At 46.0% G+C, this 27,369-nt stretch overlaps 1 long non-coding RNA gene across 3 annotated transcripts in view; it reads right to left on the reverse strand.

Moving 5' to 3' along the window:
• Nucleotides 1-4,891: 4,891 nt before the first annotated feature.
• The window catches only part of LOC128404456 (uncharacterized), a 57,095-nt gene continuing 34,617 nt past the window's right edge, over nt 4,892-27,369 (reverse strand). For all 3 annotated transcript variants that reach the window (XR_008328103.1, XR_008328104.1, XR_008328106.1), the window contains exon 4: nt 4,892-5,194. This is a non-coding gene — a long non-coding RNA (uncharacterized LOC128404456). The remainder of the gene's footprint in view (nt 5,195-27,369) is intronic.

Below are 27,369 nucleotides of genomic sequence, written 5' to 3' on the forward strand. Positions count from 1 at the left end.
CCAGACTGGGTAATACAGATGTGACCCAATATAAGGCCACTCCCTGTATTCCTAGGACTGGAAAAAATGAGAAACTGCAATGGACACATGAGCCTGTCCTGGGACTGGGGAGGGGAGACCCTTCTTGGCCTCAGGCCCTGTTCTGGGCCAGAGGAACCACTGCCCTCCACGTTCAAAGAGAAAGCAGGTTCATAGGGTTTTATGTGGGTCATCAAGATGCCTCTTCCCAACTGTGGCTGACCCGATCCCATGCACTTGCAGGGATGGTGCCCGCCTCCATCAGCTGCATCCGCCTCCCCAGGCGCTGGCTTCACGATGGCAGATGGTGCAATAGCAATAACCCAGACGTCTGAAAGACCTTTACATCAAAACAAAAAAACAAACAGAGCCCAACGCCAGCCCATGACAACCCCCCTTTCCTTGCCCACCGTGGGAAAAGATTAATGCAGTAAATTTGAGAACAAAGACCCCTTTGCCCCCAGTTATCTCCACTGGTAGGGCACCGCCAATCTGGTGCCAACTGAAGCTGTCCCATTCTGACCGAGGGATGGGCAGATCTGTCCGTTTGGGTTTATCATTCTCCAACCTTAAACTCAGCTTGCCCATTTCCACATCAGTTTGCAGTATGAGAAAAGGAAAGGGGGGAAACCCCCTCTCAAATATTTGTCAGCCTTTTGGTATGCATTTTCCCCATTTTTGTATGCTGTGTTGTCTAATATACATATTTTTGCAAGCAATTTGTCCTCACACAGTGATTTTTTTGTACATTGTGCATTGTTATTGTTAATACAATACACACTCTTTATTTTTAACGCATTTCTTGGTGGTGAAAGCTGCATTGCAAAATTCAGAAAAATACCAAAGTGGAAGGATGGGTGTAAGTCCATTCGCTGATGTTCCAGGAAGCAGGAATTGGGAAGGTTTGTGTTAGCTGGGGAACTGGACTTAATTTCTTCCCTGTCACAGCCTACTTGAAAGAGAGCTCTCTGGTATTTCTTTGTTTATTTGGTTCCTTTCTAGGCCACACTTCTTCCAATGAGGACTGTTTACAGTGGTACCTCGGGTTAAGAACTTAATTCATTCTTGAGGTCTGTTCTTAACCTGAAACTGTTCTTAACCTGAAGCACCACTTTAGCTAATGGGGCCTCCTGCTGCTGCCGCGCCACCAGAGCACAATTTCTGTTCTCATCCTGAAGCAAAGTTCTTAACCCAAGGTACTATTTCTGGGTTAGTGGAGTCTGTAACCTGAAGCGTCTGTAACCTGAAGCGTATGTAACCCGAGGTACCACTGTATTTATGTATTGCTTCTATATCTCCCCCCCCCCTTTTCCTCCAAGGAGCTCAAGGTAGTTCTCACTATTCTTTCCCACAACAGCCCTGCAAGGTAGGTTAGGCTGAGGGGCAGCGACTGGCCCCAGGTCACCCAGTGAGCTTCATGGATTTGTAGGGATATGAACCCTGGTCTCTCAGGTCCCAGTCTGACAATCAGAGGCAGAGCAAGGGGGGTGCGGTGGGGGTGGTCTGCCCCGGGTGCCATCCTGAGAAGTGACATTGCCGGGATGCTAGCCCCGCCCCTGCAGACTGCTAGCCCCGCCCCTGGGTGCACACCCACTCCGAGTGCTGGAGCATGTAGCTCCGCCTCTGCTCACAATCTCACCAACTACACCACACTCGTTCTAGATTGTTAACAATATAACTCAGTCTTGCTGACAACGGCTGGCCGTAGTTCTCCAAGGTTTCAGTCTCTCTAAACCTTACGGGGCGATGCCAGGAACTGAACCAAGAGCTTTCTCCATGGAAGGCTGCTGCTTTATTAATTATTAAATTGATTTCTCGCAGTTCCCAGGACAGGTTTCAACAATTTAAAACCCAGAATGAAAAGCAGTTAAAACCTTTACAGGAATAGGGTGGGCCCTGAAAATACACTTTTCAAGTGTCAAAGGCCAGTGTAAAGAAATGTGTCTTCAGAATTTGTTGGAAGTTGTACAGTGAAGGTGCCAGGTGCACTTCTGAGGGGAAGGAGTTCCACAACTCAGGGGCTGCCACAGAGAAGGCCCTCTCCCCAGCTACTACCATACTTCTGAGCATACACACTAACTCCTAGGGGCCAAGGCAATTTCACCCCCCACCCGCCAATGTTCAGCTCCACTCCCTGGCTCCTTGTGATGTCACGCAATGTCAAGATGTCACATCGGAGCCCCTCAATCAACTTGGAAAGATGGTGCCTCTGCTTCTGCGGGAGGTGAAATTAGCAGGAGGTACCCCTCTGCCAATCTTAACACACAGGATGGGCTACAGGGAAGGAGGTGGCCTTTCGAATACCGGTATTTGAGGTCTGAGTCGTTTAGGGCTTCAGACACTCACATGAGCACCTTGAATAATGGAGCCTGGAAACAAACTGGCAGTCAGTGTGGCTGTTTTAGTACAAGGGTTCTATGATTTCTAAAGGGAAACCCAGCCAATACTCTACCCACTGCATCTGGGGCCAGTTGAAGTTCCCAAGTAATCTTCAAGGGCAGCTCCATGTAGAGCTAAGGCCCTTCTGTGGGCCCTGCAGGCCTTTCCCCTTGGGCTCATCCACACCATCGCAGTTGCTCTTTCTGGTCCAGTTCTTGCCTCTGGAAAGCCTACAAGCAATTCAATATAAGAATCGCTTCTTGGCCTTTTGGCTAAGACCAAGTGTGAGAATAATAGCCTAGACCTATCTCACACCATACATCAAAGGCATTATGATACCACCTCATGCTTTAATCGTATGGTGCAAATGTGGCCACACTGTTGTTCCTAGTGTTTGGCATTTAGAGGTATGGTGCCTCTGTTTTCATTGGCAGGGAGTGGCGTAGTGTGGGTTGCCAGTGCCCAGGGTGGGTCAGAAGCTCATGTCAGGGAGTGTGTGTGCAGCCCACAAGGCACATGGCTGCCAGCGCTACTGCTGGTGGTGGCAGTGACCACACGCCTTCTTGGCTTGGCCGCTCCACCACCTCCCAGCTCAGCCAGCCCAAGGGCATTGTGTGGGCATTGCACCTTGTTGTGCCCCTCTCACATTTTGTACCTGAGGCGACCTCCCCTCCCCCCCATGCTATGTCACCTCCTTTTAAAATCACCTATATTGGTGGCCATAATTTAACTGCAGGTGATTTAGCTATTTCCTTTTTGTCTGTCCTGAATCTCCCAACCAGATTTAATAAAATAATTAGAAGGAGTTGAATGTGTGGATGGTTGGTACATCTATTATTGCATTTAGCTTATAGTTACTTGTTTATATTTATTGGTTGTAGAGTTCCCTCAGGGAGCAGGTAAAATTAGAACATCTGTATATGGCTGGAGAGGCAGCAAATTGCACCTGTTGAATTGCTCGCTTTCTTCTTCAGTCGTTTGGATCAGGGGTCAGCAAACTTTCACTCAGACCTTGGGGGGCGGACTATATTGGGGGGGGGGGAATGAACGAATTCCTATGCCCCACAAATAACCCAGAGATGCATTTTAAATAAAAACACACATTCTACTCATGTGAAAACACGCTGATTCCCGGACTGTCCGCAGGCTGGATTTAGAAAGCGATGGGCCGGATCTGACCCCTGGGCCTTAGTTTGCCTACCCATGGTTTGGATAAACCCTTATGGCAATTTATGCTGGCATAGGAGTCTTCCTTATATACAAATCTAGACCTTTTTGCTGAGGTCTCAGAGATAGAAGACAGAAGTTAAGAGTGGTGGGGATGGTTGGATAAATGGGGTTTTGCAGATATCCAGTAAATAGGCTAAATTTCTTTGAGACTAGCTCAGTGGACTTTAAGAGAAACAGAGGGCAAAGGCGTTATGTGGCAAGTCAATTCTCTGTCAGTGTTTTGACAGGGTGTGGGGGTGTGGAGTTGCAGGAAACTGAGGCAAGAGGGAGGCAATGTTGGGAGTCGCACCCCTTATGTAAGAAAGTCACACCCCTTATGTAACCCAGGGGTCACTGCGCTTTGCAGGAGCACCGTGTGATATAGGAATTGGTTACCTCCCCTTTGGAACTCCCTCCCACTAGACATTTAGACAGGCAGCGGCTCTGTATGCCTTTTCAATGTTAGGAAGACAGGAAGCTGTCTCATACCGAGTCAGACCATTGGTCTCTCTTGCTCTGTATTGTCTTCACCGCAGGAGTATTTCCCAGTCCTACCAGGAGATGCCTTTGGGGATTGAAATAGGGACCGAAGCAGATGCTCTGACACTGAGCCACAGTTCTTCCTCTTTCAACAATCCCTTTAAGCATCTTTAGTCTATTCCGCATCTGTGCTGGAATCATTTTAAACTGTGCTTATATGCAGAGTTGTTTCTAAAGACTTGTACTGTACCTTTCACAGCACTAACTTGCTGCCTGATTGAGGTTGAAAAACCATGTGTGCTGCCCTGAGCTCCTAGAGGATAGGTGGACTATAAATGCAAATGAGTCAATAAATAAAGTTGAATTTTAGTACATTTCCTTTTCAAAAACCAAGGGAAATCCAGTAATTAAAAGAAAAAGCTGCTGATTTCAGACTGGAGTTAAGGCTATCTCTGCAAAGCTGATAAAATTAGAAGCTAAGGCTGATGCTTAAAGTACCAGAGGTGCCCCATGATTAGTTCTGGATGTGGTGCAATGTCACATATTGGGCTTTCATGTAAGTTGCGCTCCATGTGACCCCACTGACTCCACTTCCTTGGTCTTTCAGGCCTTGATCTGGATAGAGAGGATGGAGTGCTTGGCTGAGACCAGGACACCCTCACACAAACACATTGTTTTGGTCTTGTATTTTCTCAGGAAACACCTGAGCCTTCCATATTTGCCTGAAGAACCCTCCTGTGTGGTGACCCCGTCAACTTGCCAGCTTTGCCTTGTTCTTTCAGTAAAGCCACGACAAACATTTCCAGTCATTTGAGTTGCATTTATTATTCATATAAAAATAATTTGGTACATTTCCCCCCCTTTTAAACCACACCCCCCGCCGACAACGAAGGCAAAGTCTACAAAAATAATGAGACTCATAAGTCTCTTCGCTTCAATAGCGCTGCATTTTTGAAGGCGTCATAGTCCTGGTCCAATTAAAAAGGACAAAAAGAAACAGGCTTGGCCATCATGAAGCACATGCAAGGACATCACAGGAATCATTTTCAGCAGCTGCACTGCAAGAATCTGCTGCAGAATCACTTTTGTCCTTCTGTACTGCATCCACCTGCGGGAGACAAGGAGGAAGGGGGGAGGCAAGAGAAAGAGATTTAAAAACAAATTTATGTAACGGACTGTTCATTTCGGTTTGGCGCCCCTGCCACCAAATTCAAAGCCATCTCTAGGCCATACCACTTTTGTTTCAAGTAACAACACTAAGGGAGGTTAAGCCCTTACACCGCTTGTGTGTGTATCATGCTGGATGCAGCCAGTGGACCATTTATCAAACAGGGTTGGGAACTTCCAGGACTCTCAGTTTGACACTTGTGACACGTCCAAGCCCACACACCATTTCCCCTTTGTTCACTAGTCTTGCTTCAAACTCTCAAAGTTTTCCCCTGTTCATTCCTCTTCCTTCAAAGTTTTTGCCTGTGAACTCTGATAATGCAACTTGCTAGTCTGGATGGGAGGACAGAGAGGGATGTGTGAGCGAGTTTAGAAACTACTGTACCAAGGTAACATTTCCGTGAGAACTTAGGGAGAGCCTGCTGGCTTTCAGGCCAATGGCCCATCTAGTCCAGCATCCTGTTCTCACAATGGCCAACCAGATGCCTGTGGGAAACCTGCAAACAGGATTTGAGCACCAGAGCCCTCTCCCCTCCTGTGGCTTTCCAACAAGTGGTATTCAAGAATCCATGGCAAGAATCAATTTTAGAAGTTCTCCAAGTTAATATGGAATCCCAGGGGGGTAGAATGCGGACGAGAACATACATATTGGAACAACAAAGTTAGATGAATGGGTGAAACCCTCTCAGTCCTCGTATGAAGGCCTCCAGGCTTGACTCATAAGTATATCTGGCAGGCCACAAATGATCCAGATGGTACTTTGATCCCATCTAGAATTTCCACAATTGCATATCTGTATCCCACACTAAAATCCCAGCCCAGTTGTAAACATCTACTATTGATATTTCTATCTGAAGGAAAGCAGAATGGCAAAGACTGACCTATGTCTTTGCCATCCTGGTGTCCTCCAGGTGGTTTTGGACCACAACTCTCATCAGCCCAAGCCAGCACAGCCATTTTGAACTACACAGCTTTAAGATGCAGGGTCTTATAGGAGCTGAAGTCCAAAACATCTGGAGGGTGCTAAGGTGGCAAAGGGTATGGTCAACAGTGACAGAAGTGTGTCTTCTCAGGAGCAAATGCATTTGCACCTAACTAGCCACATCCTAGCCTTATTTATTACTTTTTTCAAATTAAATGACATTATTTTCTTATTTAAAAAACAAACAAACAGGGGAGAACACACACACACACACACGTCCCATGCCTCCCTTACAAAATTGCCAAGGTTTTTACCAAAAGGCACACGGAGTTGGAAGCAGGTGGTACAAACCAGTCGAGATCCCCAAAGCAGAAGCATGTGGTCAGATTAAAAGGCTCAATCCCCCCACCCAGCCTTTGATGGAGGGCAAATCCGAATAATTATAATGAAGGGGCTTATTTCTCAGACTCTTTCTGGCTGCAGTCATTGGAACGAGCAATGCTTAATAATTCCCTTTCATGGACAACCTGCATATAATTGTGATGTCTTCTTTCTCTATCAGCTGGCGATGAGCCTGTCTTTACAGGGAGGGAAGTGCCTGCAAAGTGGGGTGGCCACCGAGATACTGTTGGGCTAAGACTGCCTCTGTTCCTGCCCACAGACAAAGCTGGTTGGGGTTGAAGGGGGTAAGGAGTTCAAGAGCAGCTGGAGGACCATAGATTCTCCACCTCTGCAGGTTTGCAAAGGCACAGCAGGAAAGGAAGTGTCCACAGAGGCACGTTCCTGTTGGTTGAGGTCATATTCTGCCCCCACTACGTGGCAACGCTTTCCTTCCCAGGAGTTAAGGAGATGCTACTGATACAGGAAGAGTACACCAGGGTTCCTCAAAGTTTCTAAACCTGCCTCTGGTTTCCAGGACAGGTTTTGTCAGTTCTCCCAGATTGCAGTCTTGGTCCCTCACTACTGAATGGGGAGCCATCGACCACTGGGCAAAATCCTACCTTCATCAGAACAGGACATATGAATGGAAATCCTTCTTCACACAGCGTATAATTTAAACTATGGAACTTGCTCCCACAGGAAGCAGTGGTGGCCATCAACTTGGCTGGCTTTAACAGAGGACTAGACAAATTCATGCAGGAGAAGCATGTCAGTGGCTGCTAGCCCTCTCGACCTAACCTACCTCACAGGATTGTTGTGAGGATAAAATGGAGAAGGGGAAGAACTGTATAGGCCACCTTGAGCTCTTTGGGGAAAGGGTGGGGGTGTATGTGTATTAATTAACTAAATGCTTGATGAACATAGTTCTGACCATTTTTCGTGTGTGCCTGTCAAGGTGCTTTAGATTAATGTGGACTTAAGAACAGAAGTAGGGGTGGCAAATCCATCCGTTCCAGTTTCTCAGTTTTGCAATCCCTTTCGCCAACATTTCCATATTGGTCTGCAAGTGTTTGCTTTCTTAAAAGTCACCACCAAAATTCATCAGCAGTGGAGATTCCTCCTAATATACACACACAAGTGCAAAGCAATTTCCCCAAATATAACACATTTTTGTATGTTACAACAGGAGCAATTGAAGAGCAGGTAAACCCTTGACCATCGTCCTGGTTGGCTTTTGCTGCTGCTACTCCCTGAGCTGGAGTTGGAAGGGACTTCAAGGGTCCTCTAGTCCAGCGGTTCTCAACCTGTGGGTCCCCAGATGTTGTTGGACTACAACTCCCATCATCCCTGAGCTCTGGCCTTGCTTGCTAGGGGTGATGGGAGTTGTAGTTCAACAACATCTAGGGACCCACAGGTTGAGAAAGGCTGCTCTAGTCCAAGCCCCTGCAGATGCAGGAACCACAACCAACAAATCCCTGATAAAAGGCCACCCAACCTCTGTTTAAAAACCTCCAATTCCACTGAAAGGAGAGATGCCAGACAATCCCTGAAAGACCCACCCACCACTGATTTACAGCAGCTGGCCTTGACACTGGACTTCTGGGTTGTTTGGGGAGATGAGAAGGGGCAGATGGGTTAATGTGAATGGTCTGGGGACTAGGGAGCAGGGTGTTAATCCTTAGATGTTATGTTTCTCTGCTGGTAAGTGGATGGGAGCATTGCTGTGTTTATTGTTGCTAATATTTTCTATTACTTTTTTTGGGAGGGGGCTGGTATTTTGTTTCTGTTTTCCGAATACATTGCATGCAATATGAGACTTCCCTTTTTATTGTTTTAGATCTTATGCACTGTAAATCACTTGGAAATCCTTGGGTGACAATAAAAAAATAAGTTTAGTCAATAAACAAAACAACAAATTACTTGGGATGGAGGGCTTCGTTGCAAAATTCATAGAAGTGCGAATTTGGGTGGGGTGGTGGCTGCATTTCTGGTTTTTATGCATTTGTTCAGAAAGCGCAATTTTTGTAGGATTGCCTTTGAATGTAAACTGAACTGGGTTTCTCCTCCCACCCCTGAGCAGAAGAGGGAGGCCCAAAGGGTGGAAGGAGGAGCCCCAGCTGAAATCTTGCCCTTCTGGTTGCGGAAGAAAAGCCATGATGTTCAACTCATCAATCAAATGCCTATAATTCTTCATTCCAGTGTATCGTGTGGTATTAAATGCTAGGAATCGGGTGCATGGAGTCAAAATGAAAAAAAGAAAACAATTCCCCAATCCTTTAAAACCCCAGCCTTTGCCAGGCATTATCTGGAGAGGTGGTGAATCAGGCTGAGGAGGAGTGGATAGGGAGAAGGTCCCCCCTGGCAACATTGCCATTTATACAACCAAGGTCTCAATGAGGCTTTCATAATAAACAGGCCTTGGTGAAAACAGCCCCAAGTGCTCGCAAGGGCTGCCATTATATTATCTCCTGCAGTTTGTACACAGTGGTCATTACAGATTCATTTGCTTTCCCAAGGCGGCAGGCGCAGAAGTCTCCCTCTCTTTGTCCCTTCTCCGTTTTCTCCCCACCTCGCAAGCCCTCCGTGCTAACCAACTCCCTCTCTCTCTCTCACTCTTCCTTATTTATTTTTATATTAGCATCTTATTTACAGTTTGACAGAGTTAACAGTATCCCTTGCAAACCATTCTGTTGGCTTTAATCGGGGGAATAATAGGCGCTGTCTGGAGATGAATAGAGTTTAGGGGGCCAATTGTTCCGCAAAATGCAAGCAGTGGGGGTAATTTATTTATGTGGGCACATGTCGGGAGGAGAATAGGCCAGGGGGATCAGTATGCAGGCGAGGATACGGACGGAATTGAGGGGGGGAGGGAGGGCGGAAAAACCCAGAAAACCCTGAGCAGAACAGCCAACAAACCACTCTTCACCCCTCCTCACCCACCCTTGAGAACCAAAGGCCTCCGGTGGCCATGAACTTGAGGGGAATCTAAATGTCCCATTCCCAGGCCCTCTGTACTTCTTGGGGCCACGATCAGTCCCGCCTGTGGGGATGTAGGCCTCAGGCTCCAGATGGGCCCACTGAAGGCCGTCCCCACCTCCCCGCATAGTGATAGACAACATGACATGTCCCTTAGCAACCGTACAGTAGCCAGGGCCCAGCAGGGGTCTGGGAAGAGAGGCAGAGCCCTCACGAAAATACAGGAGAGACCCAGACAATGGCGCAAACCCCTGTCATAAATTACACGGCGGCTACAACAGCCGAGCCATCTCCTCCAAGATCTTGGGGAAAGATGTTCTGGCCATTCATGCACTAGTGGCATGGGCGCTTTTAGAGGAGAGCCTCAACGCTCTTTCCTCTTCTCTTTCTCTCCCCTTCTCTTGTAATGCTAAAAGCCAATGGGGACATCCAAATAAAGCTGGACGTGGGAAGGTTCAGGACCCAAAAAACAGGAAGAGCTTCTACAGTTAATCTGTGGGATTCAGTGACACAGGATGTAGTTGTAAAGCAACTCAAGACAGCTTTACAAGGGGATTAGACAAATGGGTGGAGGGTGATTCTGCCAGGGGTTCTTTAGCTGTGATTCCTGCATTGCAGGTGGTTGCAACTCTACAATTCTGAGTTTATCTATAAGGCTATCCATGGCTACTAGCCATGATAGCTGTGCACTACCTCCATGGCTACCTCCTTAGACAAGTTGTTGAGAATCACAAGTGGATAGGGCGCTGCTATTACAACCAGGTCCTGCCTGTGGCTTGCCATGGACATCTGGTTGGCCAGTGTGGGAAGCTGGATGCTGGACTAGATGAGCCTTTGGGCTAGTAGCCAGGTCTTCCTATGTTCTTATTTCCCAGCCCCACGAAGACTTACAGAATGATGTCACATCGGTTTGGTGGGCAGCGGAAGCCATGACACTTACACCACTTTGAAATCATCCCAAATATGTAATGGGGATGCAGCGTTCCAAATCTTGGGGCTTATCCACACTTCCTCTTCTCCTGCTGCTTCCCCCCCAGGGAAAACCGCTCTTTAACACACAGTCGGAGCAAACGGCAATTCGTCTTTCCCCTCCATTGTCAGTTGTTCCGATCTATTGCTAAAGAGCAGGTTTTCCCTTGGAAAGGAAGGGGGCAAGAGGAAAACTGCTTGGACCCATGCTTTCTAGGCATCAAGTGTGGATGAGCCCTTAGATGTGCTGTTTCAGTGCACACACAACCTTCCCATAACACCACGAAGCTGGATCTGCTCTAACAGAATGGAGCCAAAATCTTTTGTGTTACTTTTATGCCACATGCAACGGGACTTGTTCTGAAGGGAAGGGGGCCATAACTTAGTGACCCAGTGTATGCTTCTCTTACAATTCCTAGCATCTCTTCAGCTTGCAGTGCCTGACTCAGTACAAGGCCCTGTGAACATATGCAGGGGTGGGGAAAGGCAGTAAATATTTGAAGTGGTAGACTAGGCTGGCACCAGTGCAAGCTGAGGTGCCATTTCCCCCGTACAAAATCCCTGCGAGTACTAGGCACACTAGGGAGAGAGAACCTAGCCTGCTTCCTGCTGAGCAGGTTTCCCTCTTATGGGAACACTGAAAACTATGCTCACTCATAATTCAGTATGTGTAAAGGTAAAGGGACCCCTGACCATTAGGTCCAGTTGTGACTGACTCTGGGGTTGCGACGCTCATCTCGCTTTATTGGCCGAGGGAGCCAGTGTACAGCTTCCGGGTCATGTGGCCAGCATGACTAAGCCGCTTCTAGCGAACCAGAGCAGCGCGCGGAAACGCCATTTACCTTCCTGCCGGAGTGGTACCTATTTATCTACTTGCACTTTGAGGTGCTTTTGAACTGCTAGGTTGGCAGGAGCAGGGACTGAGCAACGGGAGCTCACCCCATCACGGGGATTTGAACCACCGACCTTCTGATCAGCAAGTCCTAGGCTCTGTGGTTTAACCCACAGCACCACCTGCGTCCCTCAGTATGTGTAGACCAGGTCAAAGGTATCATCGTATGTCAGAACCCATAGTTCAGTGGGAAGTCCCAGGCTGTATCTCTGAAGTCTCCTGTCAGGGTCAGCCCAGGAAATTTTCCTACTAGAGGCAAAGCGAAAAATGCTAGGGTGGGGCACCTCCATAAAGGAAGACTAGGCCAACAAGCGCAAAAGGCTGCTGCTCTCCTAACTGTGTGGAGCCTGCTGTTCTGAGGCCACTGCCTCACGAGTGGTCTGGCCCTGTCTCCAGTTAAAGTGACTGGGTAAGAGTTTTTTTTCTCTCTCTCCCTCCCTCTCTCTGCCTCAAAGCTGCCAACTGCCTGATTCAGAACGTGTCAGCTTCATGGATCAGTCCACAGAGCACATGCTGAAGGCTTTCCAAGGTTCAGTCCCCAGTGGATCAAGTTGCATGGTGGCTCTTTTTAAGAGTTCAGCCAGGCCTGCTATCAGCGAGGGGAGGCAATGCTAGACTAGCCAGTGGAGTTTAGGAGCTTCATCAGTCATCCAGTGTAAAGAGAGGGATGGAATATGAGCCTTAGGGTCATTGTGCTGTAGCAACAAATATTAAGAGACACGCTTGGAACTGTCCAGCTTGCAAAGCCTCTCTACGGTCTCCCAGAAGCCAAATAAATCTATGCAAAATAACAGAAAATATAATTCACTCTCATAACGGCATTCTGCACACAGTTTGGCTCTCCGCCATGCAAAATTTGGATCCTTCTCTGAGTACAAAATGCACGCATATATTCACAGGTCTCTAGCATAAAGTTCTTTAAAAAATAGGGTTAAGGACATAAGAAGAGCTTGCTGGATCAGGCCAATGGCCCATCTAGTCCAGCATCCTGTTCTCACAGTGGCTGCCCAGATGCCTGTGGCTGCCCTTTGCCCTCCTGCAGTTTCCAGCAAATGGGATTCGGAAGCACTGCTTCCTCTAAATGCAAAGTCAGAGCATAGCCTTCTTTTAAAGCTATCCAGTTTGCTGGCCATCACTCCCTCAAGTGGCTGAGAGTTCCATAGTTCAACAAAGTCCCGTGTGAAGAAGATGAATCTGCATTCAACTTGCTGGCGCCTTCCAGGTGTGCTGGACTACAGCTCCCATCATCCCCAGGTAAACGACTGCAGAACCATATAAATGGTTAGACTGGACCATGGCAGAACCCACAGAGGCACATTGTGGCTCCAACTCCATAAGCTACATGAGGTCAAGAAAAGCAGTTGGCTGTTGTTGGGGAGGAAAACACGAGCGCAGCCAAGTTGTAGAAAAGGGAAATAAAATTCCACAGCCTCCCAGGAATACAATGATGCTCTATTCCATAGATCTCAGAGGCTAATCCTCTTCCTTATTAATTGGCATTTGGGCTAAGCTGATTTAAACCTCTTCACCCTGTTGGGAGACGTCCCCCCCCCCCCCCGGCAAGAGTTTTCTTTCTTCGCTCTCTCTCTCTCTGGCCCAAAAAACAACGCTGTCATCACCACGACACACAATGGCATCTTTGTATGAGGAGTTGGGGGGAGAAGGAATACTGAACCAACTCTGGAACAATTAAGAGTTTTGTGAATTAAGCAGGTCGTTGGCAATGGAACTGCTATGGTGGGGCTTCGTTAATCAATGTGCCGTCTACACCGCAGCCCGGTCCTTTCACAATCCCTCCCCCCACCCCAGCCCTGCAATTCCCTTCACTCAGCAACCCTTTGGCTTCCACTCAGCTAACTAACCTTTTGCTCAGGTCAGCCTTTGACAAGCCTACCAGCACCACAGAGGAGGGGAAATACCTCTTATTGGGAAGGGGGTCTGAGCGTGAGCACACACAGGGGGCTTGCTGAGGGAGTGAAGAAGAATACAGAAAGCAGGACTCACTTCATCGACTCTGCTATGGTAGGCCAACCCCATCAGGGTTGCCTCTGTGGGAGAGATGGGAAGCAGAGGCGTCCTTCCATCAGCTTTCTGAAAGTCCAGCTCCATCAGGCACTTCCTAGACCAGCTGGTCATTTCTGGAACAGCCGTTTAGAAATGGATGCCCAAGTTGTGATTCTGATCTTCCTCTTCCCTCCTTGTCCCTTTTCCCTTGTGTGTCATGTAGGGCTGTTGTTCTTTTAACTGTAGGGATGGTCTTGTTTTGTTCGTATGTAAACAGCTGTAGGAGCCTTTTTGGCTGAAGAGTGAGCTGCAAATGCTCTGACTAAAATAAATATCTCTCTTGTGTGAAGATGCTATGGACACAAATGGAGCCAGATGTCTCCTGAAGCCGCTCCAGAAGGTCCCACCAGAGGTCCTTCTTTCCTGCTCATGCCCTGCACTGACTGGCAGCAGCTCTCCATGGTTTCAGGCAGGAATCTCTCACAGCCCCACCTAAAGAGGCCAGGGATTGAATTTGGGGACTTCTGCATTCAAGGCAGATGCTCTGCCACTGAGCTAAGCCTCCCCCACCCTGTAGTTTCAGAACATTTGGAAGGGCAGAGTTATTTTATTTGATAAAAAGAAATGGATTTTAAAAAATAAAGATAGCCTTCCTTCTCTCTCTCTCTCTCTCTCTCTCTCTCTCTCTCTCTCTCTCTGTGTGTGTGTGTGTGTGTGTGTGTTAGGGATGGGCAAATCTGTCACTGTTGGTTTCTTTCAGTTCCCCATTTTGTCATTCTTAAATTCAGTTCTCCTCAGTTCCACATCTGATATATATATATATATATATATATATATATATATATATATATATATGGTATATATGAAAGAAAAGGGTCCTTGAAAAAATTCATCAGCATTTTAGCACAAATTTCTTGTAATATACACATTCTTGCAAAGCAATTTCCTCATAGTAGTTTTATATTATTTTCAATAACATATGCTTTTATACGCATACTTTACCCTGGTAACTGCATTTTTGTAACCATTACCTAGCTGGAAAAAAATGCACTGTAAAATTCAGCACACACACACCCCACACTAAAGTTAGAAAGGAGTTACATTCACTTGCTTTCTAGATTTGTAGCTGTATTGGCCAGGTTTGTGTGTGCCTCCATCCTGGCTGGTGGGGGCTTATTTTGAATAGATTTGCATAGGACTGGGAATTCAAGTCTGAGTAAACTATAATGAAAAGTGAAGCAGGTGGTCTTTATTCCAGATTAGTTAATCCAGAATTCTTCTGCTCCTGGCTTGTGGCCCTCAACTAGATAATCCTGGAGAGAATGAACCCCTCAAGAGAAAAAGGGTTGCCTAGCCCTGCTCCAGAAGATGCCACCATGGCCAACACAGTCTTCTAAGGAAAAAGGCATCACACCAGCACAGCTGAAGCAGTAAATGGCTTCCAGCCTGGATAATGTTTAGATTAAGGTCTCAGCTGCAACATTTCCTGTTCACCTCTAGTAATGGAGGAAGGCCTTCTAACAGCAAACACACTGAGTGCCAGCGTGGTATAGTGGTTAGTGTCTCAGACCAGGCCTGAGAGACTAGGGTTCAAATCCCCATTCAGCCATGGAGCTCACTGAGTGACCTCGGGCCAGTCACCCCCTCTTAGCCTAACCTACCTCACAGGGTTGTTGTGGGGGTTAATTTAGGAGGGGAGCACCATGTACGTCACCTTGATCTTGGAGAAAATGGAGGGATATGAAACGCATTCAATAAAATAGCATGCAAATAATTGAGAGATCTGAACTTCACTAATGTGTCTAGTGCTATAAAACCTGATGCAACAATGCTTCTTCCATGGTCTCTTTCGCTCTGCAGCTTGCTGTTTCATGAGTCAAGTTGTGAATTCTGTCTCCCTCAGAGAGACCCTGAGTGCTCCCGTGGTCCATCAGTCAGACTCGCATTAGTGTGTGGAAAAATCAACTAATGACACAAGCTTTAGTTAACAACAGACATTTAGGTAATGACTGAAGTTAAGGGCTTCTAGGGTAGCTTTGTAAGCGGCTGATTCTTGCCTATACTGTACTAGTCACAAGAGTTGAATGGAACCACCAGTTTACAGCTGCTGGGAAGAAAGAAGAGGAAGTCATGTTCATGACTTGTTTGTGGGCTTCCCAGATGGATCTGGCTGGCCACTTCCAGAACCAGAATGGCTGCAGAGATGCATCACTGACCTGATTCAACAGGACAGTTCTCAGGTGAATCGCTGAATTTGGAAGCTTTAGGCATTTTTTACTTGAAGGTTATACCACAGAGTGGCAAACTTATGGACATCCTAGACTGGCTTGTTTCTTCACTTGAAGAAATCAAGGAGTGATAGCTTCCCTGAAGTCCTAAAATTTTCAGAATTTTGCTGTTGTTTGGCTTTATGGTGGTCCATTGGTTTGTCATTGTCAGATTATATAGGTCGGGGGTGGGGGGGAGAGAGAAAAAGAACAGAAGAGCTCTGGAGATAGTCAACCTCATCACACAAAAGTCTTTCACATCAACCACAGGATACATGGTGCTACTGTGTCATTAAAACTAGGAACAACATGCTGAGAAGGTTGAAGACATAATTCCCTAAAGAATTTTGTAGGGAAATGAATTTTAGGAGGCACAACATCTCATTCTTGGAGCACTATGACAATGATGACAAGCTGTGCTAATAATAATAAGAATAATGCATTTAAATAACTCAGAACAGACACACTGAAATCAAGGACCATAACTACCTTAAGCCCATCCATTTTAGTCGGTCTGTGGGACTTAGTTGCATAAGACCCAAAACTTTTTCAAGGGAGAAGAAATGTTACCACACCCATCACTAGAAATTTCATAGGCACTGCTTTTCAGCCATTCCCCCTGTGTGAGTTAGGGGTGAAGGAGAGAGCACATGCCCTCTTCTACTCAGAAACTAAATATTGTTCTTTGTCTGTAGGAAGACTCCATTATTCCCCATAACAAAATACTGTTTTCAGAAACACCTTGGGGGAAACCAGGGCTCATTGGTAGAACATCTACTTTGCCCGCAGAAGGTCCCAGATTCAATCCCTAGCACCTCCAGGCAGGTCCAAAGAGAGCCACTGCCAGTCAGTGTCAAGTTGTACTGAGGGATATGGACCAAAGGTCTGACCTGGCATGAGGCAGCTTCAAATGCTCCTCTGGTGAGCAACAACTGAGCACTACTTCCCCTAGAACTACTCTGCTTTTGGAAGAGGTGCAACGTACAGACTAACATAAAAAAAGAATATATATATATATATATATATATATATATATATATATATATAGCAAATAGACAAGAATGTTCAGGCTCGTAGCTTGTGTCACTTTGCCTGGTAATCACACAATCGGATGTGCCTGTGTTGTTTTGTGAAACCGTCCAGCCACAACAACCGACACCAAAATAATCTTTTTAAAAGCAGATTGAGTTCGTGCATGTAGTGTTGCTCGTATGTGGGCCCACACTGGACAATTCATGAGGTAAGTTCTGAACTGTGCAAATCCACCAAAATCTGAGACACATCACCAGTCATGCTCAAGACCTGTGTGAGGGATCCGCCATTTTATAGATGCCAGCTACCTAAAATGGTGGTTCGTTCGCTCTCTTTCTCTCTTTCTTTCCCTTTCTTTCTCTCACACACAGTTTGTTTTCTCTCACCTCACACCCTCAGAAGGAACCAAAAGGAAGGGGGAAAGAGCTCAGGAGGAGATGAAGGATTGCAGGAAGTGGCTGGGGGAGACAGTAACAAATGCTAGGATACACACTGATCCTGACAGGCCTCTCTGTCTTCCACAAAGAGGCAGGGGGGAACTGGTTGTGTGTTATATTCTTCACTGTTTGGGGGGGGGAGCAAGCGAAGGGGGGTAACTGAAATCTTCCCTTTTGTCTTTGCTGAAATCCCTCTCCCCAGATCGCCCGCTTTGACTTTTCCCACAGAGGTAGCCAACAAACCGGGAATGCAAATGATGTTCATTATGCAAATGCATGCAAATCAGGTTTAACTATTAAAAGAAAAGGAGAAGAGATGGGCTTGGAATGCCTAATGAGAGGGGGGGTTAATGCCTTTGCTCTCCACCATGATCGTGGTGAAAGGAGCTTGTGTCTGCCTTTGGCGTGAGTTCTGCTGCTGCCGCTCTTGTGATGAATTATCTAATCCCCCCCAAATCCTGAGCAAACCATTCCCACCACCGCTTGCCTCTCACAAGGTACCCTCCCTTCCTCCTGCCACTCCCAATCTGGAACAGACTGGTCATTAGGAAGGCGCACCAGGCAGGCAGTAGCGCCTCTTTCTCTACCCTCCCCACCGCAGTCTGCTTTGCCAAGGGAGACTCATGCGCAAGCGCATAGGTGGAACATGATAACGGACCCGGGCAGTGGCAAGGAAAACAAAATGATGGCCTGGGATTGGCTAGTTCTGTAATTAAAATGCGTCTGCAGAGAGAAAGAGAGAGAGAGAGACAAAGCAAAATTAAGCCTCGAATTCAAATGGTAGCCACAACCAAAAGAAGACAGGACGGCTTGGCGGTCAAACATTGACTGCGTCAGTTTAACCGTTAAAATCTGCACACAAACCAAACAATCGTGATGGGAGGCCTAATTGGTCCTGTCTAAACTAGGCTAGAGTCTCAGGGCCTCCAACATCTCTGCAGATGGAAATCAGGATCTGTTTGGAACACTTCAGTGTTCAGACCAGATTCCTTCCATCCTCGACGCCCCCAATTCTTTCTGTGCCTCCCTGCCTGATTTCATGGGTTCTGCAGTTGCTTGCCTGCCATTGATTTAAAACCCAAGATGCCAATGGTCCTCAAAAAAGCCGCCAAACGACTGTCACGTGGAAGATGGAGAAAACTTCTTTTCAGAACCTGAAACCGATGGATTCCAGTGATAAAAAAGAGGCTCTGGCTATATATTAGGAAGAACTTTCTGAGGGCAAGAGCTGTTTGACAGTGGAATGGATGACCTCAGAAAGTGGGGGAGTCTCCTTCACTGGAGGTTTTTCAGCAGAGGTTGGATGGACATCTGTCAGGGCTTCCTTAGCTGTGATTCTTTAACTGTGCAGGGGCGGGTTGGACTTGTTGAACCATGGGATCCCTTTCCAACTCTACAATTCTATGATTCTACATAGAGCAACACTATTTTGTTACCGTACTTCTCCTACATTTTTTCCCCTCCTCTTCGGGATCTGAGCCTGACAATCTTTTCGGAAGCAATATGATTTTTCTTTGGAATGATGAAGGGTCTGGCACGACAACCTCTAGGCTAATTCACAAGGCATCAGGGATAAGGTGGACCAGGAACCTAGCCATCTCTTGAGATGTCCTTGCTTTAGCCAACCTGCTTCCTCTTCCAGGTGTTTTGGACTACAACTCAACATCAGCACCAGGATCCAGCCTGACATGAACTGGTTGTTGCTGTAGATGAGAGGCATTGCCCATCCTCTCAAACACAAAAGGAATGCTTCTTGAGATGGCATTCAAGAATACAAATACAGTGGTACCTTGGGTTAAGTACTTAATTCGTTCCGGAGGTCCGTTCTTAACCTGAAACTGTTCTTAACCTGAAGCACCATTTTAGCTAATGGGGCCTCCTGCTGCTGCCGTGCTGCCAGAGCACGATTTCTGTTCTCATCCTGAAGCAAAGTTCTTAACCTGAGGTACTATTTCTGGGTTAGCGGAGTCTGTAACCTGAAGTGGATGTAACCTGAAGCATATGTAACCCGAGGTACCACTGTAGCTGCATTAAAAAACAACTCTAAAATCTGCTGCCCAGTTCTCTGCGGCCACCTTTTCATTTGATCAAAATCTTTTTAAACAGATTAGACGGTTTAGGGTGTGTTCACATGACAGCTTATTCCACACCCAGTGTGCTCCCACCACTGGTTTTCCCTGGTTGGCCACTGTGAGAACAGAAGGCTGGATTAGATGGGCCCTTGGCTTGATCCAGCGGCCTCTTCTCATGTTCATATAAAGCACCCTGTTTATACCCTGCACATCTTGTGCGATTTCATCTTGGCTTTAGCCACCGCTCTTCATCTCAAGGCTGGCATCCACATTTGGTAGAGGCAGGCAGCTGCCCAGGACCCATGGAGGGCTCAAGAGCCCGGCAGGATGAAGCCTTGGACGGAACGCCATCGCTAATCCGTTATCCCCGCCAGTCACCTGCTGGATTAAGGATTCCAGAAACGGCCTGAGCAGCACTGCCTGGATTATTGGTGCACTGGGTGGATTTAAAGACCGTGCAAGTGAATGAGTGATGTGCTCTCGCTGGGGAACTGGCGGCTGCTTTGCATTGCCACCTGGAGGGGATTTCAAGCCTCTTCCAATTGCGGGGACAGGGGGGGCATAGTCTCTCATCCTCCTCACCAGGAGGACAAAAATAACTAATAACCCAGCCACAGTTCTTTACGTCAAATAAAGAATGCCCTTGAACAGAGGGTAGGGTGGCAAACGTAGCTACAAATGTTTCTGCCCATAAGGAAAGGCAAGTATATTTTGTTCCCACTCCAGGATAATAAGAACGTAAGAAGAGCTTGCTGGATCAGGGCAATGATCCATCTAGTCCAGCATCCTGTTCTCACAGGGGCCAACCAGATGCCCCGATGGGAAACCCACAAGCAGGCCCTGAACCCGCCTGTGACTTCTAGCAGCTAGCATTGCTACTTCTAGCCATGGAGGCAGAGCACAACCATCAAGAGGGGTAGCTGTTGATAGCACACTCCTCCATGAATTTGTCTGTCTTCCCCAAGGCCTTGATAATAATAATAATAAAAATAATAATTTATTATTTACACCCCACCCATCTGGCTGGGTTTCCCCAGCCACTGGGTGGCTTCCAACCAAATATTAAAAACAACACAGTGTCTGACATTAAAAACTTCCCTAAACACTTGTCTTTTAAAAGTAAAATGGTTGTTTATTGCCTTGACATCTGCAGGGAGGGCATTCCACAGGGCAGGTGCCACTACTGAGAAGGCCCTCTGCCTGGTTCCCTGCAACCTCACTTCTTGCAGCGAGGGAACCGCCAGAAGGCCTTCGGCACTGGACCTCAGTGTCCGGGCTGGATGATGGGGGTGGAGATGCTCCTTTAGGTATTAACAAATTGACAAATGAGTGCCCTCATTCTTGCAGGTTCCCAAGCTCCCTTGCTCTCTCTCTCTGCAAGAGCCATATATCAGAATGGTGACCATCACTGCCTCCCTGTGGGACGAGCTTTTGAGTTTAACAATAGCCCTTTGCTGCAGGTTTACCTGAAGTGCTTGAAATTACAGCTGGTTCTTCCAATGTCCATTTTGCACCTAGCTATTGATGATTTGAATGCGAGTCCTGCCATGACAAAGAGATGTTCAGCAGGAAATTGGCAAAGGCAACCACCACCCAGTGGAAATGGTCAGCTAGCATCTTTTCTTGGACCAGCCTTTGTCAGTGGGCAAACCAAATTGCTTAAAAGCTGCTCCAAAATCCTACGACCAAAGGCCCATCTAGTCCAGCTTCCTAAGGGCAACAGGTGGTAGTATTACGAGGGGGGGGCTATGGCTGCTCCCATATTGTGGGGTTCCTTCTTTGTTATCCTTCTGTTGGCAGACCAGTGCCTTTTCATTCATGAAGGCCTTTGGAAACCAAGGGGCAAAAGATGCTGTCCACTGGGCTGCTGCCAGGGCAAACTCTCTTTTAATTGCTTTTTCTAAATGTGTTTTGATTTTTTAACTGTTTTTTCCAACTAGTTTCATTTTATTAATTTGTATATTTGTTTGCTTGCTTGTTCATTTAATGTATTTATATCCCACCTTTCTCCCAAGTTGGGATTCCTACATTTAAAAACGTCATTATAAAATACAAACAAACATGTCACCCTCTTATTCTGGGGGTAGTAAGCACAGCCACTGCAGCTAAGAGTCGCTGATAGCCTTATCCTCTAGGAATTTGTCTGAACCCCCTCTAAACTATTCCAAATTGGTGTCTCCCTCTGTGCGAAAAAAGTTCTTCGTTTTGTCTACCCCGAATCTCCCAATATTCAGCTTCATTGGGTGACCTTGCTGGATTATGATAATATGGGGAGGGATGAGAGAGAAAGTTAATTTGGTTCACATTTAAAGGCGAACCCACGTAATTCATGCTTTCCTAAATGATAAAGAGAACCAGAAAACAGCTGTCCTTCGAAATTTGCACTTCTCTGAATTTTATAGTGCAGTTCTCCAGTACAAAAACACACTTACTGGGGTAAGGTGTGCATATAAATGCATATGTTGGTGTAAACAACACACATTATAACATAACATGCATTATATTGAGGGAAATGTCTTTACAAAACTGTGTGTGCACAGGGCAAAACTGCACACAAACTTGTGTCTCTTAGAAGAAATTCACACAAAAACGCTCATGAATTTTCAATATGACTTTAAAAAAATATATTCACAAACTGATGCGGAAATGTGAAGAGCTGAAATTCTGATTAGAAAACAGAGGAAAAACTCAAAATGGCAGATTCAGACACCCTCTCACTATGAGAGATGGTGGGGAATATGTTAACACCCCACTGTCATGTGATTCACCTTTCTTCCCCCTAATTGAATAAGCTGCAGGTGTTGTCATCTTTCCTCATAGGAGTCACTCCATCCCCTTGATCATTTTGGTTGCCCTTTTCTGAACCTTTCCCAGCTCAAAAATACCAAAACAGTAGTCCAACTGGGGTTGCGCAGCACAGACAACCATTGTCAGAAAGTAACAGTAAAGACCTAACTATTTGCAAGAAGCTTTGTGAGATGCCAGCATGCTACTCCTGAAGAGGTGGTGGCTCGAATGGCTTTTTATTTTATTTTAGTTTATTGCAATTTTAACTATTTGCAGCTTTTTCAACCTGTTCTTTTAATTGCAGTTGTTGGCTTTAAAACTGTTGCACCCCCACCCTGAAATCTTAGGATGGAGCTCAAGCTAAAAGTATCCTCAATAAATTGCAATCCCTCTTTGAAATGTTTATTTCACCCCTCCCGTTTTTGGCGACGACTTCTGCAAATAAGATTGTGCAGGTCTACGCAGCCAATCTGATGCCACATAGAAAGTTGGGTCACGTGCCTATGAACATGGACTTGGGAGTAAGCCCCATCAAATGCAGTGGAACATACATCTGAATACCCACAAACAGGGTTCCACTGTGAGACAGTGATGGTTTCACAATGCCTTCATGCATAAGGGAACGAAACCAGCCAATCAGACTCCACTCTATACATTCCCCTACATGTTTCCACTCAACCACTTTGATCTGTGAAACTGGTACCGTTACAGGTGCCACATAATACAGTGGTACCTCAGGTTACAGACATTTTAGGTTACAGACTCTGCTAACCCGGAAGTAGTACCTCGGGTTAAGAACTTTACCTCAGGATGAGAACAGAAATCGTGCAGCAGCAGCGGGAGGCCCCATTAGCTAAAATGGTACCTCAGGTTAAGAACAGTTTCAGATTAAGAACGGACCTCCAGAACGAATTAAGTTCTTAACCCGAGATACCACTGTATTCATTCCGCATTGGTCAGACCTTCGGGTATAGGGCGGTATAGAATTTAATAAATAAAATAAAATAAAATAGTAAAGTAAAGTAAAATAAAGTAAAATAAAATATTTTTTTTTAAAAAAATAAACTCAGTCGTTTAGTGTGGCAGCACCTAAATTTGGAACTCCCTGCCTTTTGAGATCAAGCTGGCGCCCTTCACTGTACTCTTTTCAGGACCTGCTAAAAATATTCCTGTTTGGCACCCTGTCAACCCTCCTCTCTTGACATAGAAGTCAACTCCTAGGGGCCAAGGGATCTTTGCCCCCCTCCCATAAAATATTTGATGGGGCCCACCCCACAAAAAAGTTGATGAGTATTGTTATTCAAATTTTCCGCGTGCTCCACACCATGTGATCGATTATGCAGGGTGGGGCTTACCTGCCCCCTCCCACAATATTTTATTCAAGTTGGCACCCCTGCCTCTTGATAAGCAGCAGCGCCTTGTGGTTTTGGAAGACAGAAGAGAATTGGAGCCCCCTGACTTCCGGGTTAGCGCCATCGGCTAATGGCGGATTCCCTCCGAGCTCCGGAGGGAATCGGCTCCGCAGGATCCGGGTCTTGCCGCTGCGGCGACGCGGGGACCCTCAGAAATCACAGGTGCTGAAGCCTGTGAACTTGGTGACTCAGCGGGCACCATTTGCGCCCCCACGACCCACAAAGGAGCCTTTTTAAAGGCTTCGGAACGGGGGACGGGGTGAGCGGCGCGGTGCTGAGAGTCGACTGCTTCTCCTGCGGAGTGAAGCCGCATGCCATGGTCGGAGAGCGCTGACTTCTTCTTGTGAACAATTGGACTCTAAAAGCAACAACCCGTGAGTAATACGGAAATTGGATTTGTAAAGAAAAAATTTTTTTTGAATTAGGCACGATCGGGGAAGGCGCAAACAGGAAGTCCGTCTCCCCGTCTTATAAATAATCTAAAGCAAGGACTAGCTAACTAAGGTCGAGAGAATTTCTTCTTCTTTATTGGGTAAAAGACATTAATTTCACGATTTGGCAGTATAAGTAATTTCACGGGAGGATAAGAGCTAATTTTGAGAGCTGAAGTGCCACCCCCCCCCCGGACCCGGGAGTGATCCATGAGAGAGCCTGTTGAGGAGATATAGAAGAGTTTGACCTCTGTCAAATTAGCTGTCAAGAAGGAAAAAGAGAACTTTGTTTCTGCTCTCTCTGCTGGATATATTTGCTACAATTTGGTTATATTTTGTTGAAAACAAGGAAGAACTGATACAAACTAACTTGATTTTTGGATTTGAACTGGAAGGAAGATAAAGTAACCAAAATCCCTCTAGAGGGGATTTCGGGACATTACAAGAATGGCCGAAGGAGGAAAAATTCAAGCTAAATTGGACAGAGTGTTTCTTCTCTTGGGAAAGTTACAAGGCCAAATTGATGTTTTGGCTACAAATGTTGCAACTCTGGACTTAACAGTAAACAAATCCATTGAATTTGATAAGGACTTGACTCATGAAGTCCATGCAGCTGGACAAGAAGAGAAACTTGAAAGATTTGAGAGTGTAGAGAAAGAGATATATGTTGTTTCTGAGGAAAAGGAAGGAGGAGATGTAATGTTGCAGATGACAAAGGAGAGCCAGAGGCCTGACATGATGGCTACAAAGGAAAATAAGTACTGGATGATGAAAATCTGTTTTGAATTGAAGATTGAAGAATGGAGAGATCTCCTTATGTGGAGATCTGAAGACCTATGGATACAAATTTGATTAAGGTGAAAGTTGGAGCTTTTGGGACATTTGGACTTAAAAGGAGTAAGAAACAAGATTCAGGCTCCACTTTTAAGTATGGAGGTCTGGCTGGAAGAAATATGGACCCTATCGGGACAGAGCTTCTCCGAGATCTGGTGTTTAATATTAAGGACTACCAAAAAAACTGGCAGAGAGGAATTGAGAGAGAATTAAGAGCCTCGGACGTGAGGTCTCCAGGCTGATAGTAGACTAAGACTGATGGACATTTGTTGGGCATTGAAACCGGGAAAGGGGTGGGGTGGGGTTTGGGAATCCAAAGGGTGCAGAATTATAATCTGTTTTTTTATTTTGTTTTGTTATTAGTATGAAAATTGGGGAATTCGTGGAAGGGAATTTGGGTCGACTTTAGAAAAAAGTTTAAAGAATGAGCACTGATGTTTAAATACTGATGTTTATAAGTTAAAATTTGTTGTTGTTTTTTTAAAATGAATTAAATATAAAAAGGTCAAAAATTGGGGACAAGAACTTGTTGAATTAACAATTTGAATTGGAATATAAGAAGGGGAGGTGTGGGGAAGTCAGGGAAATATGTTATTGAAAATAAGGATTGTAAACTTTATGTGTTTTTAACTTTTTTGTTTTTTGTTTTTGATTTTTTAATGTATAAAGGTGGAAAAACTCAATAAATATCTTTAAAAAGAGAGAGAGAATTGGAGCCCCGACCCCCATGCTGCCCCCCCAGGCAGAGGGGGTGGCTGGGCAGGCTCTCGCTGGCTGGAGGCCTCTAAGCTGAGGCTGAGTGGGGTGTCTCTGGAGAAAGTGGAGTTTGGACTAGTTGTCCTTCAAGGTTAACCAGTCCAAGTCTGTGACTCTCCAGCGGTGCTTGCCTGTTGTCATTTTGCTGGCAAGGACTTTTAATATTTTTATTCCATGCATGTTATAGTTTTCATTGTTCTGCTGCATGGCTGCTGCTTTTGCCCTTTTGTTGTTTCTAAAGTTTGCTCTTCATATTATGCACACTTTTCAATAAACACAGGGCATTTTACAACAAAGAAAAGGTGTTTCCCCGGAGCTTTAAAATTTCTAAGACATGTGGAAAAGAAGAGTTCACTTCTCAATTAATACACTAGCCTGGTTGTTGTTGTTGTTGTTGCTGCTGTTTTAAAATTTAACTTCTGCAGAAATCAGTCTGCAGAGTTACACCAAGAAAAAGAAAAAGAAAAGAAACGGAATGTTTAAATTGCCCTCTTGGAAAGCAAGGGAGGGAGAGCAGGAAGACAATAACATTTCTGAAGGCAGAATGCGGAGATGGAGGAGAGTCGCTGCGTTTACCCAAGACCCATGCTCCTTAGCAAAGCGCAATCCACACGTCTTTCTCCAAACCCTGCAGTCTCAACAAAAGCGTCTTTCAAGGTTTTCCAGATGCAAGTGCTTCAGCTCAATGAGCCAAGCACACCCACACACTTCCGAGAGAGGCCAGCGGCTAGCAGGATAAGACAAGGGGAAGAAGGGGGCCTTTCTGCCAGCCCCTCGTTGATATCACCGCAAGCAGGAAGACCTTTCAATGTGGGCATTACTGGAGATAAAAGCAATGATAACAACAATAATTCTTATGCTCCACTTTTCCTCCGAGGAGCCTGAGATGATGTACAACAGGCATAGGCAAACTCAGCCCTCCAGATGTTTTGGGACTACAACTCCCATCATCCCTAGCTAGCAGGACCAGTGGTCAGGGACGATGGGAATTGTAGTCTCAAAACATCTGGAGGGCCGAGTTTGCCTATGCCTGATGTACAAAGTTCTCTCCCCAGCTCCATTGTATCCTCACAATGACCCCATGAGGATACATTAGGCTGAGAGGCTGTGATCAGCCCAAGGTCACCCAGGGAGCTTCATGGCCAAGTGGGGATTTGAACCCTCATCTCCCAGGTCCTAGTCTGACACTCTAACCACTGCACCACACTGGCTCTGGAGGGGGCAGAAGACCATCTCCCAGAATTCACCCAGCCTGGGGGCTTTAAGGGTTAATAGGGTGTGTGGCGGCAGCATCCCCAGATATTTGGGGACCCAACTGGTCTTTCTGGCAAGACAGTTGTGCAAGGCATGAGCAGGATCTCCTAGCACCTCCATCCTTCTGTGTCCATGGGAAGCCTGGATATTATGACAGGAATGTATTATTGACCCAAAATTCTGGATCCATGTTTTCACGGTTATTTCTATTGTCCCTAAGCAATCCTTGCAGCCTAACCTAGAACTTGCATTCCCTGCCCTGGACCTTAGCTCAAGTAGTGCTAAGGGTCATAAAGAACTACAGTGGTACCTCCGTTTAAGAACAGCCCTGTTTAATGTTGTGTGGGATGTGGCCTTATCAGAAAGTTTCACCTGCCACAGAAGAGTTCTACAAGGAACTTCCAAAAGAGGCAAGTTTGACATGGAGTAGCATCCATTAATTTATTACGTCATTGACTATGAAAGTGAGTTCCCATTGCCCACTACTCAGAAAAATATTTGGAACGGTTATTTAAGTAAGTGATTTGTCCAAAGCCCAAATAAGGGCACTCTTGTATTGTTTAGGTAACGCAAGTTATGATACTGGACAACAATTTAATGCTTTTTTTGTGAAAAATCAATGAAATAAGCTTGGGGGGACAGTTTGAAACCCTCCCTGGAACCATTTGGTGAAGGTTGGGCTATAAAAGT

This window comes from Podarcis raffonei, chromosome 16 (assembly GCF_027172205.1).
Source record: "Podarcis raffonei isolate rPodRaf1 chromosome 16, rPodRaf1.pri, whole genome shotgun sequence".
Taxonomy (NCBI): Eukaryota; Metazoa; Chordata; class Lepidosauria; order Squamata; family Lacertidae; genus Podarcis; species Podarcis raffonei.